Consider the following 7,500-nt stretch of genomic DNA (forward strand, 5'->3'; position numbering starts at 1 on the left):
TGAAGGAAAAGAGTGTGAGGGTTAGGGCAATAAACCTGCCTTATAAAGGCAGAATGTCGGGGGAGTTAGCGCGAACAAAGATTGGAGAGGATTATGTGGGTATTATTGATTTCTGACGCTCGCCGTTTGTTTTCTTTCTATTTTTTTTTTATTGCTCGCTGTGGTAACGCTTTGGGTACGTTTCTTAAAATAAAATATGTTTTTATTTGTATAATTTCATGTGTAAAGGAACAATGGTCTATTAAAGTTTTTTTTTGTGCTGTGGTAACACTTTTGGTACGTTTCTTAAAATAACAGAAAATATGTTTTTATCTGTATAATTTCATGTATGTAGGAACAATGATCTATTACAGTAGCCTTTGAAGTCTACTGAAGAAAGATTTTTGAGGCCAGTTTGTATGTACGCTGTTAACATGTTTGTTTAAGTAAAATCAAAAAGAAAGTTTGGTGGGTAAAATTTCCGTTGTTCAGTGATATGGCTAACACAGAAGTCGTTAAGACGACCAGAGAACATTTTGTCGTTCGTAAAGAGGAATCGGGTTGTTTCGATCAGACGACTGAAGAAATCAGGTTGCTTAAATCATGTCATATTGTTGTGATTGAATCTTAGAATAATCAGATTGTTTCGCCGAGATAATTGAAGTGGTTATATTGTTTTAATCAAATGCTTAAAGTTTGTTTCAACCAGATTCTCAAAATAATCAGGTTTCAGTCAACTGGTTGAAGTGATCTGGTTGTTTTGATCTGGCTCTTTAAGTAAGCAGGTTGCTTTGATTTGGCCCTTTAAGTAATCAGGTTGTTTTGATCTGGCTCTTTAAGTAATCAGGTTGTATTGATCTGGCTCTTTAAATAAGCAGGTTGTTTTGATCTGGCTCTTTAAGTAATCAGGTTGTATTGATCTGGCTCTTTAAGTAAGCAGGTTGTTTTGATCTGGATCTTTAAGTAATCAGGTTGTTTTGATCTGGCTCTTTAAGTAATCAGGTTGTATTGATCTGGCTCTTTAAGTAAGCAGGTTGTTTTTGATCTGGCTCTTTAAGTAATCAGGTTGTTTTGATCTGGCTCTTTAAGTAATGAGGTTGTTTTGATATGGCTCTTTAAGTAATCAGGTTGTTTTTGATGTGGCTCTTTAAGTAATCAGGTGGTCTTGATCTCTTTAAGTAACCAGGCTGTTTTGGTCTGGCTCTGTAAGTAATCAGGTTGTTTTGATATGGCTCTTTAAGTAGTCAGGTTGTTTTGATCTGGCTCTTTAGGTAATCAGGTTGTTTTTGATCTGGCTCTTTAAGTAATCAGGTTGTTTTGCTCTGTCTCTAAGTAATCTGGTTGTTTTGATCAATAATCAGGTTGTCACGATCAGAAGTTTTAAAGTGTAGGTGGTTTTGATGATGAAGTTCAAGTAATCAGGTTTTTTCTTTATATTGCAATCATGTGTCAAAGCAATCAGGTCGTTAATATTTCGATCATGTGTTGAAAGCAATCAGGTCGTCAATGCTAGATGTTAGGCTAAAGGTAAATAAGAAACTTCGGTCAAAATTGCCGTAAGTGATCAGGGACAATTCCATTTAGATGCAAACGGCCCGTTCAGGCAGCGCCGTCAGTGCACCTCATGTGGTGCACTGTAGGCATTACTTAAGGTTGTTTGCAGTGTGCCTTCGGCCACCTAGCTGCAACCCCTTTCATTTCTTTAACTCTATACCTCCTTTCATATTTTCTTTCTTCCATCTTACTTTCCAGCCTCTCCTAACAATTGATTCATAGTGCAACTGCGAGGTTTTCCTCATGTTACACCTTTCAAACCTTTTACTATCAATTTCCGTTTCAGAGCTGAATGACCTCATAGGTCCCAATGCTTGGCCTTTGGCATAAATTCTGTATTCAATTCAATTTGTAACTTAGTAGGCTGTTAGGCCTTCTTCTTGACAGTGTTTAAACCTTTTGAATATTAATATAATCAAAGCCACCCGGCTCTCAACTTTTAATTGGTCACCAAATAAAGCGAGAATTTTTCCAACATGCCAGTGGAGGACATTTCCTTCGTTTTTATCTCCCTCTTCTCCCATTCATCAGGTGAAGGGAAGAGGTCCAAAATTACCTTCGCGAAAATTGATGGTAATTGGATCGTAAAGGTCAGATCTTTATTATGCCACGTCATTGTTGTCGTAAATGTAAAATTAAGTGGCGGAAGTTATTGTTGTCATAAATGTAAAAGTAAATGACGGAAGTTATTGTTGTCATAAATGTAAAATTAAACACGCATGAAGTTATTGTCATAAATCTGAAATTAAGTGGCGGAAGTTATTGTCGCCATAACAAAATTATGTAGCGAATTTATTTTTGTCATAAATGTAAAATTAAGTAGCGGAAGTTATTGTTGTCGTAAATGTAAAATTAAATGGCGGAAAAGATTGCTGTTATAAATATAAAATGAAAATACTGACTTTTCTATATACGTTATCTTTATCGTTTTGGAAGAAGCGGATTTAAGTCCAAAAATTTCATGGCAACAAAGGCAAATGGAATGAGAATACATACATGCATGTATGTGTTAAAGACACATATATATACATTTTAGTAAGTATACCCGAGAATATTTGATTATTCCTTCTTGTTGCTAAATAAAGATTAATGTTTATGCAAAGCATATTAAGTACTTCTACATTTCGGTACAGTGATGTTAAAACTCAGGTACACACACACACATGCATACATACCTACATATACATATGTGTGTATATAGACATATATATATCATGTATATACATGTGTGTATGTATGTATGTATGTATACATATAGTGACCAACGCTTCTGAGAAAGTAATATACCCAAACTGTGCACTTGAACACAGAAACACACACACATTTATTATAAATAACACCAATATTAATATTTACAGTACCATACCTGTCAGTTTCTTGTAGCGTCGGGATGCCATTCCCCAAAGATGGACCGAAACAGGTGCGCCATCCCTTGGGATCAGATCCGCCTCAGGTAGAAACATAACCTCCGCAGCGCCGTAAGTGCCAAGGCGTAAGTGTCTTAAGAGGTCTGGATTGCCTTGGGCCCTCGTAAATAAACCACCTTCGGGGGGATTCTTTTCTCTTGTGGTGCCCCCATGCCAATTTATGTTTGCTTATACGAGGGGCGTTACCGGTAAAAAGGAAGCAGATAAAAAAAAAAAAAACAGCGACAAAACCGATTAGAATTGTTTGAAGAAGAATAAAATTGTAAGAGTAAATTACAGCACATTAAGTCTGTTGCAAATAACATAGTTTTTAGAGCTTCGTAGCACGACATACATTATGAAACATATTTTGATAACCGAAAATGACATATAAAATCTAAGTATGATAGAAATGAAAATAACGAGTGGAAACTACCGGATAATGCATCATTACACATACAAAAATATACGCTGATCCTACGTAAAGAAGATCGCTAAATCAGTCGCATTAAAGTAACTAGGTCAGGCAAACCATAAAGCATTAGACTTGATGAGATAAAAACAACATAATAAAATGCATTATTGAATGCCGCAATACCAGGAAAACCACAGAGTCTAGAAAACAGAACAATAAGCAGTATAAACAAAAGACTGGACACAACAAAGCAGCACATTGTAGCAAGACAAAGCAGCATAAAATAAAGAAAAACAAACAAGAAGCAATAATAAAATATAAAATAGAGAATAACGGGAGAAATCCCAGAAACAGCAAAAGAAAAAAAAAAGAAGAACAGAACGGAAGGAGAAGATAAGGTTTCTAACCCCTGGTATACCCGGCGATTAATGCTGGCTGACATCCTTGGGGGTTGTGGTGGGGGTAGGAAGGTTGGGGGAGGGGGGGGCGGTTATAGCTAGGCCAGCTACCCTTATAACAATCATATTACTTAATTAGCTGTGCCAGTCCGTGGTGTCTTCTCTCGAAGCTGGTTTGGTATCTTTGGTTGTTTCTGCTTAAGGAAAGACTTATTTAAGTATGTATTTGGTTTGAGATATTAGAGGAGTTATATGTTACATAAATATATATTATATGTATATTTATATATACGTATACATATACAGTATATATATATATTATATATATATATATATATATATATATATATATATATATATATATATATATATATATATATATGTGTGTGTGTGTGTGTGTGTATGTCAGGGAGAGAGAGAGAGAGAGAGAGAGAGAGAGAGAGAGAGAGAGAGAGAGAACCATCCATCAATACACGCGATATACATGTTGAGTTCACGAAGACCATAAGAATGCTCAATTTAGGGTGGAGATTCTACAGTTAGTGGTATGCATCGATAGCAGGTTGCATGTTGCTGAGGGCCCGTGCCGCTCCGCTTATAAATCTTTCTTAGTTGCTGTTTTATTCCATTTGTGAGGAAATATACTGCGAGAGCGACATTCATTTTAAGGATGTATTTTAATCAGAAAGTAAAGCAACGTTCAGTTTTGGTCCTTACTGGGGGTAGTTGATCGCCAAGGTATGTTATACGTGAAGTCACAAACATAGTTAGCTTTGTAAAATTGAATGAAACCATTTTTCTCTGACATGATTGTTTTGTGCACTGTTCATTGAGTTATATCGGTTGAAAACTATTTTCAGTGCGTTCTGTACTTCTTGTTTCTATATACAGTAGCTTATAACAAACTTGCTTGCAATATATATATATATATATATATATATATATATATATATATATATATATATATATATATATATGTGTGTGTGTGTGTGTGTGTGTGTATATGTCTCTCTTGTTAGTGTATCTCCAAAAAATTTGTTTAATAAAAAAAAGTATTATTACAATCCTCGCTTGACCTTTAAGAGAGGAGGAGTAATCAGTCAAGACAAGGATTGAGATATGGGAGTAGCAGGTGGAAAAATTGCATAAAAGAACATCTGGACTTGGAGTGTACTGGGCAGAAAAATATAAAGAACCCATCGCACGTCCAACCTCACTCAGGGATATCTGACGTAAAGAAAATTAATGGCGTTGATGATAACGATGTTGATGATGATGATGATAGCCACTTGGTTTTGTTTTCCTAATACGTGAAGGTAATTTCTCGTCACATCTTTTGAGAAGTCCCTCGAGAAACTCAATTTCAAAATATTTGAATTTCTTGTCATTCTTTCATGTCACGTCTTTTGAGAAGGCACTCGAGAAACCCAATTTCGAAATATTAGAATTTCTTGCCATTACTCACTTTCATTCAGCTCTGTTTCTTGCCTTGTAATAATTGCTTTCGTCTGTACTGACTTTGTTCTGTTGTTTACTGTGGAATTAGAGCGTCAAAAGTTCGAGCGAAGATGCAATCCTGTACTACACTAAAACAATTTGCCTTGCATTTTGTTATTTTATTAATATTTTCATCTATTTATCTGTTGATTTATTAATTTATCTTTTTTTTTTTATTTTCTTATACCTGACCTCTTCTTTTTGTGTTTTCTATAATCTTCTATAACTTCCTTCAAATGAATTTCAAGCCAGCGGCCCCTGTAGGATTTTTATAATAATAATAATAATAATTATAATAATAATAATAATAATAATAATATTACGTAGACCGACTGGACAAATGGCTGGACAACTCACTTTTGTTACTTTCATATATTCAACACAATAGTGCAATTTTGCAGCGACAATCAATAACTAAGCTGCCTCTTTATTATAGTTATAGATAACCTGATAAAAACAACTTTTATTTATACATTTATAGATTTATTTATATATTTATTATGACCATTAATTTAAATTGCGACAGGCATTGGGAGTCTCAAAGGAATGGGGATGATTTAGTGAGCAAATGTAAAGAAAAAAAAAAATGGTGCGGTTTTCCAAATAAATAATGGAAGGACTCAGGTGCGGAGAATATCTCCAATAACGAAATAGAGGGCGTCAAGTGGGTTTATAACCTGAGCTGAATGATATCACCAATCAGCTTAGTGGTGAGAGGAGATTTTCCCTATTTCGTATGTTTGTTTCTTCTTCTTCTTCTTTATTTTATTTTTTTTATTTTTTTGCTTTAATTTCTGCACGAGCTTTCGCTGAGGCATTCATTTGAAAAAACAGTGACGTTTCTATTATGTACAATATGGGCTTTCGCTTAGATTCAAGTTTATAATGAGCTGAATTTATTTATATTATGTGGGCTTTAATGGCTACATAGCCAAAATAACTTAAACACCAAAAAAAGTTAAATTATAGTACAGTACTCCTACTTTCTTGCAGAATGAGTGGATTAGGCTATAGATTATAGCTGAGAATATTTTTGTGCAAAAAAGTTGAACTTATATATATATATATATATATATATATATATATATATATATATATATATATATATATATATACATACACATTTATATATACATTATATATACGTATATATATATATATATATATATATATATATATATATATATATATATATATATATATATATATATATATATATATATAGATTGTAGCTGAGAACATTTTTGTGCTAATGAAAGTTGAACTCTGTGTATATTATATATATATATATATATATATATATATATATATATATATATATATATATATATATATATATTTTTTTATATATATACATTTATATATATACGTATATATATATATATATATATATATATATATATATATATATATATATACGCATACACATACATACATATGTAAATCTTCGCTTCATCAGGTTCAGTTATTGTTAGACGAAGTTGGTCTGGAACCCCTACGTTGTTTTGATAGTCTTTGCCACTGAACGGAAGCTAGAAGGAAAATATTTGTCTTTAATCTAACTTTATTTTCTTTTTCTTTTCAGACACGGAAGAGAGACAAAGCACCGTCTTCTCTCTATGGGTCCGCGACATACAGATCCTGATGTTTTGTCCGAAGCAAGACAGAGAAAGGAAAACGAGGCGAACACTCAATAGCGTCGGAGAAGCAGCGTTTCGAAGCGTCCGGGATAAAACTCTGTCGACATGAACGCTCCCTCTGAGACTGGCATCGAGCACGTGAAGCGCAGGAACGAAAATCCGATAACCAGAAGACGTGACCGGACTTTTCCAGCGATTCGCAGACGGGGAAGTTCGAAAACATGATTGACTGACGAGGTGCATTGGAAAGATATCGAATGTATCAGAATTTTTTGAGTTTGAAGATACGGGTTGAAGTTATTTTCCAAGTATCTGACGTTAGAGATAGAAGGAAAGAATAAATCTTTATTGTTGGACGTTAAGCATATCAGTTAGATGGCAGACGTTTGTCGTTAAAAAGAGAAATATTTAATGTGGGGTATATCTGACAGTTGAGATAAAAAAGATATTGCGCCAGACAGTCGGCAGAAAATAGACAAAAAAAAAAAAAAAAAAAATCATGACTGCCGACGAGGAGCCGACGGCTTTCTTCGAAGCGTGTTGCAAGCAATACGCGGAGCTCGTCCGAGCGACACGTGACTTAGCGCCGAACTTCAGGACACGAATCACTC

General features: G+C 34.2%; 1 protein-coding gene across 1 annotated transcript in view; it reads left to right on the plus strand.

The window, feature by feature from the left end:
• LOC136846690 (CKLF-like MARVEL transmembrane domain-containing protein 4) overlaps positions 1-7,500 on the plus strand; it is a 64,348-nt gene that overhangs the window by 32,504 nt on the left and 24,344 nt on the right. The window contains exon 2 of the mRNA XM_067117748.1: positions 6,835-7,500. This exon is cut by the window's right edge and continues 376 nt beyond it. The gene's annotated coding sequence lies outside the window, so the exon portion shown is untranslated. The remainder of the gene's footprint in view (positions 1-6,834) is intronic.

The sequence above is a fragment of the Macrobrachium rosenbergii genome, chromosome 15 (genome assembly GCF_040412425.1).
Source record: "Macrobrachium rosenbergii isolate ZJJX-2024 chromosome 15, ASM4041242v1, whole genome shotgun sequence".
NCBI classification, from domain to species: domain Eukaryota; kingdom Metazoa; phylum Arthropoda; class Malacostraca; order Decapoda; family Palaemonidae; genus Macrobrachium; species Macrobrachium rosenbergii.